This window comes from Cryptomeria japonica, unplaced genomic scaffold, assembly GCF_030272615.1.
Source record: "Cryptomeria japonica unplaced genomic scaffold, Sugi_1.0 HiC_scaffold_54, whole genome shotgun sequence".
In the NCBI taxonomy this organism is placed as follows: domain Eukaryota; kingdom Viridiplantae; phylum Streptophyta; class Pinopsida; order Cupressales; family Cupressaceae; genus Cryptomeria; species Cryptomeria japonica.
In genome coordinates this window covers 428,212-442,500 of record NW_026728876.1, presented here as the reverse complement: position 1 = coordinate 442,500, position 14,289 = coordinate 428,212, and the positions used below count along the sequence as shown (strand labels likewise).

Here is a 14,289-nt window from a genome sequence, read left to right as displayed (position 1 = left end):
GTGCTCCAAGGTGCGGCGTGCACGAAGTCGGAGCCCGGTTTGCCCCGGGTGCGCACCTCGCGTGCACCTTCGCCGCGGTGGGCACCATGGCGTGCACGAAGTCGGAGCCCGGTTTGCCCCGGGTGCGCACCTCGCGTGCACCTTCGCCGGGGTGGGCACCTTGGTGTGCAGACCTTGGCTGGGTTGCGCGCCCTGGTGGGCACCATGGTGCGCACCAAGGAGCGCTCCGAAGTGTGCTCCAAGGTGCGGCCTGCACGAAGTCGGAGCCCGGTTTGCCCCGGGTGTGCACCTCGGGTGGGCACCTTGGTGCGCATGCCTTGCCTGGGCTGCGCACCAGGGCGGGCTCAAGATGGCACCCGCGTTCCTTTTTTTTCACTATCTTTCAAAACGGAAATTTTAAAATCTCATTTTTTTTTGCCTTTTTCTGGAAATTAGTGAAGGCAGCGCATCAAAGGTGCGCACCTCGCTGCCCACCACGGTGCGCAACGCCGGTGGGCACCCGGGAGTGCTTCGAAGTGTGCTCCAAGGTGCTGCGTGCACGTTGTCGGAGCCCGGTTTGCCCCGGGTGCGCACCTCGCGTGCACCTTCGTCGGGGTGGGCACCTTGGCTGGGTTTGCCCCGGCTGCGCTCCGAAGCGGGGTTATTGGAGCGCCGCCTCTTTTTTTGTCGGAGCGTTTGGTGGGGTTTCTCGCATTGGCTCTTCCGAGGCCCGGTTGCCACCCTGGCGCGCACGAAGTCGGAAGTAGGGTTAATTGCCCGGGTGCGCACCTTTGCCAGGGTGGGCACCTTACCTGGGCTGCGCACCAGGGCGGGCTCAAGATGGCACGCGCGTTCCGTTTTTTTCACTATCTTTCAAAACGGAAATTTTAAAATCTCCTTTTTTTTTTGCCTTTTCTGGAAATTAGTGAAGGCAGCGCATCAAAGGTGCGCACCTCGCTGCCCACCTTGGTGTGCTCTGAGGTGCGCACCCGGGAGCGCTACGAAGTGTGCTCCAAGGTGCGGCGTGCACGTTGTCGGAGCCCGGTTTGCCCCGGGTGCGCACCTCGCCTGCACCTTGGCCGGGGTGGGCACCTTGGCTGGGTTTGCCCAGGGTGCGCTCCGAAGCGGGGTTACTGGAGCGCCCCCTCTTTTTTTGTCAGAGCGTTTGGTGGGGTTTCTCGCATTGGCTCTTCCCAGGCCCGGTTGTTGGGTGCGCTCCCACCCTGGCGCGCGCGAAGTTGGAAGTTGGGTTAATTGCCCGGGCGCGCACCTTCGCCAGGGTGGGCACCTTGGTGCGCACACCTTGGCTGGGCTGCGCACCAGGGCGGGCTCAAGATGGCACCAGCATTCCCTTTTTCTCACTATCTTTCAAAACGGAAATTTTAAAATCTCGTTTTTTTTTTGCCTTTTATGGAAATTAGTGAAGGCATCGCATCAAAGGTGCGCACCTCGCTGCCCACCTTGGTGTGCTCCGAGGTGCCCACCACGGTGCGCAACGCCGGTGCGAACCCGGGAGCGCCCCGATGTGTGCTCCAAGGTGCGGCGTGCACGAAGTCGGACCCCGGTTTGCCCCGGGTGCGCACCTCGCGTGCACCTTGGTGCGCACACCTTGGCTGGGTTGCGCGGCCTGGTGGGCACCATGGTGCGCACCAAGGAGCGCTCCGAAGTGTGCTCCAAGGTGCGGCGTGCACGAAGTCGGAGCCCGGTTTGCCCCGGGTACGCACCTTCGCCGGGGTGGGCACCTCGGCTGGGTTGCGCGCCCTGGTGCGCACCAAGGAGCGCTCCGAAGTGTGCTCCAAGGTGCGGCGTGCACGAAGTCGGAGCCCGGTTTGCCCCGGGTGCGCACCTCGCGTGCACCTTCGGCGGGGTTGCGCGCCCTGGTGGGCACCATGGTGCGCACCAAGGAGCGCTCCGAAGTGTGCTCCAAGGTGCGGCGTGCACGAAGTCGGAGCCCGGTTTGCCCCGGGTGCGCACCTCGCGTGCACCTTCGGCGGGGTTGCGCGCCCTGGTGGGCACCATGGTGCGCACCAAGGAGCGCTCCGAAGTGTGCTCCAAGGTGCGGCGTGCACGAAGTCGGAGCCCGGTTTGCCCCGGGTGCGCACCTCGCGTGCACCTTCGCCGCGGTGGGCACCATGGCGTGCACGAAGTCGGAGCCCGGTTTGCCCCGGGTGCGCACCTCGCGTGCACCTTCGCCGGGGTGGGCACCTCGGCTGGGTTGCGCGCCCTGGTGCGCACCAAGGAGCGCTCCGAAGTGTGCTCCAAGGTGCGGCGTGCACGAAGTCGGAGCCCGGTTTGCCCCGGGTGCGCACCTCGCGTGCACCTTCGCCAGGGTGGGCACCTCGGTGCGCACACCTTCTCAATGTTTTCTTGCCTTTTCTGGAAATTGGTGAAGGCAGCGCATCAAAGGTGCGCACCTCGGTGTGCTCCGAGGTGCGAACCCGAGAGCGCTCCGAGGTGCCCACGAAGTCGAAAGTCGGGTTAATTGCATTGTTTTCCCCGGGTGCGCTCCGAGGTGCGCAACATCGGCGCGCACCAAGGAGGGCTCCGAAGTGTGCTCCAAGGTGCGCACGATGGCGTGCACCTCTGGTGCGCACGATTCGGAGCTCGGTTTGACCGGGGTGCGCACACCTTGGCTGGGTTGCGCACCTTTTGTGCGCTCCAAGGTGCGCACGAAGTCGGAGCTCGGTTTGCCCCGGGTGCGCACCTTCGCCAGGGTGCGCACCTTGATGCGCACGCCTTGGCTGGGCTGCGCACCTTGGTGGGCGCCATGGTGCGCACCTTTCGTGCGCTCCAAGGTGCGCACGAAGTCGGAGCTCGGTTTGCCCCGGGTGCGCACCTTGGTGGGCGCCATGGTGCACTCCGAGGTGCCCAAGATTGGTGCGCACCAAGGAGCGCTCCGAAGTGCGCTCCAAGGTGCGCGCGAAGTCGAAAGTTGGGTTAATTGTCCGGTTTGCCTCGGGTGCGCACCTTGCGTGCACCTTCGCCAGGGTGGGCGCCTTGGTGCGCACACCTTGGCTGGGCTGCGCACACCTTGGCACCCGCGTTTCCTTCATTTTAAATTTTTTTTTTTTACAATCTCTCAAGTGGGAAATTCTATAATCTCAACTTTTTTTGCCTTTTCAGGAAACTTTTGAATGGAGCGCATCATTGGTGCGCTCCGAAGTGTGCTCCAAAGCTCTCTCCAGCTGCGTGCACCTGCCCCGGCCGCGCACCCGGCCCCGCCCAGCTTCGCTCACCTGTCCCGGGCGTCTGGTGCGGAACCTTAGAGTAAGAAACATCACCGTGCACCTTGGCCAACGTGCGCGACTCGACCGAGCGCGCACTGGCCGAGGTGCACACCGATTTCACCTGGGTGCGCGCGCAGCACCTCGGGCGCACCGGGGTGCGCGCACAACGCCCGGGTTGCACCGTGGCCTGTGTGCTCGGGGCGCCTCGGGTGCGCGCTCGGTGTCGCCCCCGCGCGCGCGGTAGTGCGGGCAGCGCACCCCGGCCCGGCCCGGCCCCGACGAGAACGCAAACGGGCAAAAGGTTTATTCAAATAGCATTGCGATGCCCGGCGAAAAACTAAAAAAGGGTGCAACACCGGGACTTCCCGGGAGGTCACCCATCCCAGTACTACTCCGGCCCAAGCGCGCTTAACTGCGGAGTTCTGATGGGATCCGGTGCACTAACGCTGGTATGATCGCACCCGTTATGAGCTTGTCGCAGTGTGTACTTAGCAAACCGCGACCCACGTGCGAATCCACCCCGGCCACCCACCCCCGTCGAGGTGCACACCCTCCCTCGCGAAGTGCGCCCCGTTCGCCAAGTGTGAGCCCTGCCCGGGTGCGCGCACCTTGCTAGGGCGTCGGGTGTGCACCCGGCCCGGCCTACGTGCGTGCACCTGTAGGGGGCGTCGTGTGCGTGCAGTGTCCCGTCTGCAACGCGGTGCCCACACACCACCTCGGGCGCAACGACCTGCGCTCACATGTGGGCCGAGTGCACCTTGGTGCATGTTCGGGGCGCCTCGGGTGCACGCTCGATCTTGCCCCGGTGCACCAAGGCGCTCGGTTTGCCCCGGGTGCGCACTTGGTGCAAGGTGGGCACCCAAAATAGGGATCAAGCACCAAAACACAAGTTTCGGGATGCAAAATGGGACCCAAGGACCACAAATGCGTTCCAAGACCCATGATGGGTCCACGAGAACAAAAATGTGTTCCGAGACTTAATAAACAAATATTGGGTTTTAGGAGAAGAAACATGCTCTGATGCCCAAAACGAGAATCGACCCCGAAAAGGCCACAGGCCAAAAGTGGGATGCGAGACAAAAAAAAATGGGACCCGAGGACCAAAATTGGGTTCCCAGGTCGAAGACAGGGCAACCGGACAAGAAACGACCTCTAAGGCTCGAAATGAGTCCCGACGACTAAAACTTGACAAGAAGCACCCATCAGGCACCCAACTCGACACCCATGGGATGCCGACCCACCCGGGCTTCCACCTAGCACACCTTGGCACCCACCCACCCTCGCACCCAACCTCGCACCCAACTTAGCACCTTTGAACCCACATTGGCACTCACCCTGACCCTGGCACCTTGGAACCCACATTGGCACTCACCTTGACCCTGGCACCCACCTTTGCACTCACCTTGGGACCCACCCTGGCTCCCACCTCGGCACCCACCCAGACACCCACCTTGGTTCCTTGGCACCCACCTTGGATCCTTGGCACCCACCCCGACACCCACCTTGGCACGCAACTTGGCTACTTGCCACCCACCTTGGCTCCTTGACGCCCACCCCGACAACCACCCCGTGACCTACCCTGGCTAGGGTTGGTGCACACCCACCCTGGTGCCCACCTTGGCACCCACCCTATGACCCACCTTGGCACGCACCTTAGTACCCACCCCGTTACCCACCCTAGGACCCACCCCGTGACCCACCTTGGCCAGGGTGGGTGCCTTGGTGCGCACAACTTGCCTGGGCTGCACACCAGGGCGGGCTCAAGATGGCACCCGCGTTCCGTTTTTTTCACTATCTTTCAAAACGGAAATTTTAAAATCTCATTTTTTTCTTTTTTTTGCCTTTTCTGGAAATTAGTGAAGGCAGCGCATCAAAGGTGCGCAATGCTGGTGCGAACCCGGGAGCGCTCCGATGTGTGCTCCAAGGTGCGGCGTGCACGAAGTCCGAGCCCGGTTTGCCCCGGGTGCGCACCTCGCGTGCACCTTCGCCGGGGTGAGCACCTTGGCTGGGTTGCGCGCCCTGGTGCGTACCAAGGAGCGCTCTGAAGTGTGCTCCAAGGTGCGGCGTGCACGAAGTCGGAGCCCGGTTTGCCCCGGGTGTGCACCTCGGGTGCGCACCTCGCGTGCACCTTCGCTGCGGTGGGCACCTTGGCTGGGTTGCGCGCCTTGGTGGGCACCATGCAGTGCACGAAGTCGGAGCCCGGTTTGCCCCGGGCGCGCACCTCCGCCAGGGTGGGCACCTTGGTGCGCACAACTTGCCTGGGCTGCGCATCAGGAAGGGCTCAAGATGGCACCCGCGTTCCGTTTTTTTCACTATCTTTCAGAACGGAAATTTTAAAATATCGTTTTTTTTTGCCTTTTCTGGAAATTAGTGAAGGCAGCGCATCAAAGGTGCGCAACGCTGGTGCGAACCTGGGAGCGCTCCGATGTGTGCTCCAAGGTGCGGCGTGCACGAAGTCGGAGCCCGGTTTGCCTCGGGTGCGCCCTGGTGGGCACCATGGTGCGCACCAAGGAGCGCTCCGAAGTGTGCTCCAAGGTGCGGCCTGCACGAAGTCGGAGCCCGGTTTGCCCCGGGTGTGCACCTCGGGTGGGCACCTTGGTGCGCATGCCTTGCCTGGGCTGCGCACCAGGGCGGGCTCAAGATGGCACCCGCGTTCCTTTTTTTTCACTATCTTTCAAAACGGAAATTTTAAAATCTCATTTTTTTTTGCCTTTTTCTGGAAATTAGTGAAGGCAGCGCATCAAAGGTGCGCACCTCGCTGCCCACCACGGTGCGCAACGCCGGTGGGCACCCGGGAGTGCTTCGAAGTGTGCTCCAAGGTGCTGCGTGCACGTTGTCGGAGCCCGGTTTGCCCCGGGTGCGCACCTCGCGTGCACCTTCGTCGGGGTGGGCACCTTGGCTTGGTTTGCCCCGGCTGCGCTCCGAAGCGGGGTTATTGGAGCGCCGCCTCTTTTTTTGTCGGAGCGTTTGGTGGGGTTTCTCGCATTGGCTCTTCCGAGGCCCGGTTGCCACCCTGGCGCGCACGAAGTCGGAAGTAGGGTTAATTGCCCGGGTGCGCACCTTTGCCAGGGTGGCACCTTACCTGGGCTGCGCACCAGGGCGGGCTCAAGATGGCACGCGCGTTCCGTTTTTTTCACTATCTTTCAAAACGGAAATTTTAAAATCTCCTTTTTTTTTTGCCTTTTCTGGAAATTAGTGAAGGCAGCGCATCAAAGGTGCGCACCTCGCTGCCCACCTTGGTGTGCTCTGAGGTGCGCACCCGGGAGCGCTACGAAGTGTGCTCCAAGGTGCGGCGTGCACGTTGTCGGAGCCCGGTTTGCCCCGGGTGCGCACCTCGCCTGCACCTTGGCCGGGGTGGGCACCTTGGCTGGGTTTGCCCAGGGTGCGCTCCGAAGCGGGGTTACTGGAGCGCCCCCTCTTTTTTTGTCAGAGAGTTTGGTGGGGTTTCTCGCATTGGCTCTTCCCAGGCCCGGTTGTTGGGTGCGCTCCCACCCTGGCGCGCGCGAAGTTGGAAGTTGGGTTAATTGCCCGGGCGCGCACCTTCGCCAGGGTGGGCACCTTGGTGCGCAAACCTTGGCTGGGCTGCGCACCAGGGCGGGCTCAAGATGGCACCAGCATTCCCTTTTTCTCACTATCTTTCAAAACGGAAATTTTAAAATCTCGTTTTTTTTTTGCCTTTTATGGAAATTAGTGAAGGCATCGCATCAAAGGTGCGCACCTCGCTGCCCACCTTGGTGTGCTCCGAGGTGCCCACCACGGTGCGCAACGCCGGTGCGAACCCGGGAGCGCCCCGATGTGTGCTCCAAGGTGCGGCGTGCACGAAGTCGGACCCCGGTTTGCCCCGGGTGCGCACCTCGCGTGCACCTTGGTGCGCACACCTTGGCTGGGTTGCGCGGCCTGGTGGGCACCATGGTGCGCACCAAGGAGCGCTCCGAAGTGTGCTCCAAGGTGCGGCGTGCACGAAGTCGGAGCCCGGTTTGCCCCGGGTGCGCACCTTCGCCGCGGTGGGCACCATGGCGTGCACGAAGTCGGAGCCCGGTTTGCCCCGGGTGCGCACCTCGCGTGCACCTTCGCCGGGGTGGGCACCTCGGCTGGGTTGCGCGCCCTGGTGCGCACCAAGGAGCGCTCTGAAGTGTGCTCCAAGGTGCGGCGTGCACGAAGTCGGAGCCCGGTTTGCCCCGTGTGTGCACCTCGGGTGCGCACCTCGCGTGCACCTTCGCTGCGGTGGGCACCTTGGCTGGGTTGCGCGCCTTGGTGGGCACCATGCAGTGCACGAAGTCGGAGCCCGGATTGCCCCGGGCGCGCACCTCCGCCAGGGTGGGCACCTTGGTGCGCACAACTTGCCTGGGCTGCGCACCAGGAAGGGCTCAAGATGGCACCCGCGTTCCGTTTTTTTCACTATCTTTCAGAACGGAAATTTTAAAATCTCGTTTTTTTTTGCCTTTTCTTGAAATTAGTGAAGGCAGCGCATCAAAGGTGCGCAACGCTGGTGCGAACCTGGGAGCGCTCCGATGTGTGCTCCAAGGTGCGGCGTGCACGAAGTCGGACCCCGGTTTGCCCCGGGTGCGCACCTCGCGTGCACCTTGGTGCGCACACCTTGGCTGGGTTGCGCGCCCTGGTGGGCACCATGGTGCGCACCAAGGAGCGCTCCGAAGTGTGCTCCAAGGTGCGGCGTGCACGAAGTCGGAGCCCGGTTTGCCCCGGGTGCGCACCTCGCGTGCACCTTCGCCGCGGTGGGCACCATGGCGTGCACGAAGTCGGAGCCCGGTTTGCCCCGGGTGCGCACCTCGCGTGCACCTTCGCCGGGGTGGGCACCTTGGTGTGCAGACCTTGGCTGGGTTGCGCGCCCTGGTGGGCACCATGGTGCGCACCAAGGAGCGCTCCGAAGTGTGCTCCAAGGTGCGGCCTGCACGAAGTCGGAGCCCGGTTTGCCCCGGGTGTGCACCTCGGGTGGGCACCTTGGTGCGCATGCCTTGCCTGGGCTGCGCACCAGGGCGGGCTCAAGATGGCACCCGCGTTCCTTTTTTTTCACTATCTTTCAAAACGGAAATTTTAAAATCTCATTTTTTTTTGCCTTTTTCTGGAAATTAGTGAAGGCAGCGCATCAAAGGTGCGCACCTCGCTGCCCACCACGGTGCGCAACGCCGGTGGGCACCCGGGAGTGCTTCGAAGTGTGCTCCAAGGTGCTGCGTGCACGTTGTCGGAGCCCGGTTTGCCCCGGGTGCGCACCTCGCGTGCACCTTCGTCGGGGTGGGCACCTTGGCTGGGTTTGCCCCGGCTGCGCTCCGAAGCGGGGTTATTGGAGCGCCGCCTCTTTTTTTGTCGGAGCGTTTGGTGGGGTTTCTCGCATTGGCTCTTCCGAGGCCCGGTTGCCACCCTGGCGCGCACGAAGTCGGAAGTAGGGTTAATTGCCCGGGTGCGCACCTTTGCCAGGGTGGGCACCTTACCTGGGCTGCGCACCAGGGCGGGCTCAAGATGGCACGCGCGTTCCGTTTTTTTCACTATCTTTCAAAACGGAAATTTTAAAATCTCCTTTTTTTTTTGCCTTTTCTGGAAATTAGTGAAGGCAGCGCATCAAAGGTGCGCACCTCGCTGCCCACCTTGGTGTGCTCTGAGGTGCGCACCCGGGAGCGCTACGAAGTGTGCTCCAAGGTGCGGCGTGCACGTTGTCGGAGCCCGGTTTGCCCCGGGTGCGCACCTCGCCTGCACCTTGGCCGGGGTGGGCACCTTGGCTGGGTTTGCCCAGGGTGCGCTCCGAAGCGGGGTTACTGGAGCGCCCCCTCTTTTTTTGTCAGAGCGTTTGGTGGGGTTTCTCGCATTGGCTCTTCCCAGGCCCGGTTGTTGGGTGCGCTCCCACCCTGGCGCGCGCGAAGTTGGAAGTTGGGTTAATTGCCCGGGCGCGCACCTTCGCCAGGGTGGGCACCTTGGTGCGCACACCTTGGCTGGGCTGCGCACCAGGGCGGGCTCAAGATGGCACCAGCATTCCCTTTTTCTCACTATCTTTCAAAACGGAAATTTTAAAATCTCGTTTTTTTTTTGCCTTTTATGGAAATTAGTGAAGGCATCGCATCAAAGGTGCGCACCTCGCTGCCCACCTTGGTGTGCTCCGAGGTGCCCACCACGGTGCGCAACGCCGGTGCGAACCCGGGAGCGCCCCGATGTGTGCTCCAAGGTGCGGCGTGCACGAAGTCGGACCCCGGTTTGCCCCGGGTGCGCACCTCGCGTGCACCTTGGTGCGCACACCTTGGCTGGGTTGCGCGGCCTGGTGGGCACCATGGTGCGCACCAAGGAGCGCTCCGAAGTGTGCTCCAAGGTGCGGCGTGCACGAAGTCGGAGCCCGGTTTGCCCCGGGTACGCACCTCGCGTGCACCTTCGCCGGGGTGGGCACCTCGGCTGGGTTGCGCGCCCTGGTGCGCACCAAGGAGCGCTCCGAAGTGTGCTCCAAGGTGCGGCGTGCACGAAGTCGGAGCCCGGTTTGCCCCGGGTGCGCACCTTCGCCGCGGTGCGCACCATGGCGTGCACGAAGTCGGAGCCCGGTTTGCCCCGGGTGCGCACCTCGCGTGCACCTTCGGCGGGGTTGCGCGCCCTGGTGGGCACCATGGTGCGCACCAAGGAGCGCTCCGAAGTGTGCTCCAAGGTGCGGCGTGCACGAAGTCGGAGCCCGGTTTGCCCCGGGTGCGCACCTCGCGTGCACCTTCGGCGGGGTTGCGCGCCCTGGTGGGCACCATGGTGCGCACCAAGGAGCGCTCCGAAGTGTGCTCCAAGGTGCGGCGTGCACGAAGTCGGAGCCCGGTTTGCCCCGGGTGCGCACCTCGCGTGCACCTTCGCCGCGGTGGGCACCATGGCGTGCACGAAGTCGGAGCCCGGTTTGCCCCGGGTGCGCACCTCGCGTGCACCTTCGCCGGGGTGGGCACCTCGGCTGGGTTGCGCGCCCTGGTGCGCACCAAGGAGCGCTCCGAAGTGTGCTCCAAGGTGCGGCGTGCACGAAGTCGGAGCCCGGTTTGCCCCGGGTGCGCACCTCGCGTGCACCTTCGCCAGGGTGGGCACCTCGGTGCGCACACCTTCTCAATGTTTTCTTGCCTTTTCTGGAAATTGGTGAAGGCAGCGCATCAAAGGTGCGCACCTCGGTGTGCTCCGAGGTGCGAACCCGAGAGCGCTCCGAGGTGCCCACGAAGTCGAAAGTCGGGTTAATTGCATTGTTTTCCCCGGGTGCGCTCCGAGGTGCGCAACATCGGCGCGCACCAAGGAGGGCTCCGAAGTGTGCTCCAAGGTGCGCACGATGGCGTGCACCTCTGGTGCGCACGATTCGGAGCTCGGTTTGACCGGGGTGCGCACACCTTGGCTGGGTTGCGCACCTTTTGTGCGCTCCAAGGTGCGCACGAAGTCGGAGCTCGGTTTGCCCCGGGTGCGCACCTTCGCCAGGGTGCGCACCTTGATGCGCACGCCTTGGCTGGGCTGCGCACCTTGGTGGGCGCCATGGTGCGCACCTTTCGTGCGCTCCAAGGTGCGCACGAAGTCGGAGCTCGGTTTGCCCCGGGTGCGCACCTTGGTGGGCGCCATGGTGCACTCCGAGGTGCCCAAGATTGGTGCGCACCAAGGAGCGCTCCGAAGTGCGCTCCAAGGTGCGCGCGAAGTCGAAAGTTGGGTTAATTGTCCGGTTTGCCTCGGGTGCGCACCTTGCGTGCACCTTCGCCAGGGTGGGCGCCTTGGTGCGCACACCTTGGCTGGGCTGCGCACACCTTGGCACCCGCGTTTCCTTCATTTTAAATTTTTTTTTTTTACAATCTCTCAAGTGGGAAATTCTATAATCTCAACTTTTTTTGCCTTTTCAGGAAACTTTTGAATGGAGCGCATCATTGGTGCGCTCCGAAGTGTGCTCCAAAGCTCTCTCCAGCTGCGTGCACCTGCCCCGGCCGCGCACCCGGCCCCGCCCAGCTTCGCTCACCTGTCCCGGGCGTCTGGTGCGGAACCTTAGAGTAAGAAACATCACCGTGCACCTTGGCCAACGTGCGCGACTCGACCGAGCGCGCACTGGCCGAGGTGCACACCGATTTCACCTGGGTGCGCGCGCAGCACCTCGGGCGCACCGGGGTGCGCGCACAACGCCCGGGTTGCACCGTGGCCTGTGTGCTCGGGGTGCCTCGGGTGCGCGCTCGGTGTCGCCCCCGCGCGCGCGGTAGTGCGGGCAGCGCACCCCGGCCCGACCCGGCCCCGACGAGAACGCAAACGGGCAAAAGGTTTATTCAAATAGCATTGCGACGCCCGGCGAAAAACTAAAAAAGGGTGCAACACCGGGACTTCCCGGGAGGTCACCCATCCCAGTACTACTCCGGCCCAAGCGCGCTTAACTGCGGAGTTCTGATGGGATCCGGTGCACTAATGCTGGTATGATCGCACCCGTTATGAGCTTGTCGCAGTGTGTACTTAGCAAACCGCGACCCACGTGCGAATCCACCCCGGCCACCCACCCCCGTCGAGGTGCACACCCTCCCTCGCGAAGTGCGCCCCGTTCGCCAAGTGTGAGCCCTGCCCGGGTGCGCGCACCTTGCTAGGGCGTCGGGTGTGCACCCGGCCCGGCCTACGTGCGTGCACCTGGAGGGGGCGTCGTGTGCGTGCAGTGTCCCGTCTGCAACGCGGTGCCCACACACCACCTCGGGCGCAACGACCTGCGCTCACATGTGGGCCGAGTGCACCTTGGTGCATGTTCGGGGCGCCTCGGGTGCACGCTCGATCTTGCCCCGGTGCACCAAGGCGCTCGGTTTGCCCCGGGTGCGCACTTGGTGCAAGGTGGGCACCCAAAATAGGGATCAAGCACCAAAACACAAGTTTCGGGATGCAAAATGGGACCCAAGGACCACAAATGCGTTCCAAGACCCATGATGGGTCCACGAGAACAAAAATGTGTTCCGAGACTTAATAAACAAATATTGGGTTTTAGGAGAAGAAACATGCTCTGATGCCCAAAACGAGAATCGACCCCGAAAAGGCCACAGGCCAAAAGTGGGATGCGAGACAAAAAAAAATGGGACCCGAGGACCAAAATTGGGTTCCCAGGTCGAAGACAGGGCAACCGGACAAGAAACGACCTCTAAGGCTCGAAATGAGTCCCGACGACTAAAACTTGACAAGAAGCACCCATCAGGCACCCAACTCGACACCCATGGGATGCCGACCCACCCGGGCTTCCACCTAGCACACCTTGGCACCCACCCACCCTCGCACCCAACCTCGCACCCAACTTAGCACCTTTGAACCCACATTGGCACTCACCCTGACCCTGGCACCTTGGAACCCACATTGGCACTCACCTTGACCCTGGCACCCACCTTTGCACTCACCTTGGGACCCACCCTGGCTCCCACCTCGGCACCCACCCAGACACCCACCTTGGTTCCTTGGCACCCACCTTGGATCCTTGGCACCCACCCCGACACCCACCTTGGCACGCAACTTGGCTACTTGCCACCCACCTTGGCTCCTTGACGCCCACCCCGACAACCACCCCGTGACCTACCCTGGCTAGGGTTGGTGCACACCCACCCTGGTGCCCACCTTGGCACCCACCCTATGACCCACCTTGGCACGCACCTTAGTACCCACCCCGTTACCCACCCTAGGACCCACCCCGTGACCCACCTTGGCCAGGGTGGGTGCACCCACCCTGGTGCCCACCTTGGCACCCACCCATCCTAGCACCCAGCCTGTGACCGGGCTTGGAACCCAACCTTGCACCCGCACCCGTCTTGGCCAGTGTGGGTGCGCACCCATCCTGGCACCCACGTTGTGACACACCCTTTAACCCACGCACCCTAGCACCCACGTTGGCACCCACCTTGGAACCCAACCTAGCAACTTGGCACCCACCCCGTGACCCACCTTGGCATCCACCATAGCAGTCGCCGACTTGGCACCCACCTCGGCACCCACCTTGACACTTGTGGACCCACCTTGCCACTCACCCTAGCATCGACCCATCCTAGCACCCACCCTGGCACCTTTGCACCCTAGCACTCACCCATCCTAGCACCTAACCTGTGACCCACCTTGACACTCACCCTCGCACCCACCTTGGAACCCAACCTAGCACCCACCCACCCTGACACCAACCCTAGCACCTACCCACCCTTGCACCCACCCTGTGACCCATCTTGGCACCCACCCATCCTACCACTCAACCTATCACCCACCTTCTCACCCACCTTGGCATCCACCTTAGCACCCACCCACACTGGCACCTTGGCACCCACCTCGGGCAAGGTGGGTGCACACCCACCCTGGCACCCAATTTAGAACCCACCGAGCATGTTACCCACCTTGGCACCCACATTGCAGCCCACCCTAGTACCCACCCTATGACCCACATTGGCATCCACACCCTAGCACCCAGGCACCTCGACACCCGCCTTGACACCCACCCTAGCACTGAACCTGTGACCCACCTTGGAACTCACCCTAGAACCCACCCACCCTGTGAACCACCTTGGCATCCACCTTAGCACCCACCCACCTTGGCACCCACTCTAGCACTCACCCATCCTAACACCCAACTTGTTACCCACCTTGGCACCCGCCCTCGCGTCCACCTTGAAACCCACCCTAGCACCCACCCACGCAGGAGCCCACCTTGGCACCCAACCTAACACCCACGCATCCTGGCACCCAACTTGTGACCCACCTTGGAACCCACCCTAGTACCCACCTTTGAACCCACTATATCACCAACCCACCTTGGCACCCACCCTATGACCCTCTTTGGAATCCACCCTAGCACGCACCCACCCTGGCACCCACCATGGAGCGCACCCTAGCACCCACCCACCTCGGCACGCACCTCAACACCCACCTTGGTGTGCGCACTGCGCCAACCTCTCAAAGACCCTATGTGGTGCGCTCCAAAGTGTACACCTTTGGTGCGCTCCAAGGTGCGCACCTTTGGTGCACACCGAGGTGCACACCAAAGTGTGCACCGAGGTGAGCACCAAAGTGCACTCCAGGGTGCACACCAAGGCGTGCACCTTTGGTGCGGTCAATGCAAACGAATTCGGAAGTTGGGGTCGATGTCCTAATCGCTGCTGCAGACTAC

General features: G+C 62.8%; 2 non-coding genes across 2 annotated transcripts; both read right to left on the bottom strand.

The window, feature by feature from the left end:
• Positions 1–3,550: 3,550 nt before the first annotated feature.
• Positions 3,551–3,669, bottom strand: LOC131862959 (5S ribosomal RNA). The gene has a single exon (XR_009361894.1). It is a non-coding gene; the product is annotated as a 5S ribosomal RNA (ribosomal RNA).
• Positions 3,670–11,486: 7,817 nt separating this feature from the next.
• Positions 11,487–11,605, bottom strand: LOC131862974 (5S ribosomal RNA). The gene has a single exon (XR_009361909.1). It is a non-coding gene; the product is annotated as a 5S ribosomal RNA (ribosomal RNA).
• Positions 11,606–14,289: the final 2,684 nt, after the last annotated feature.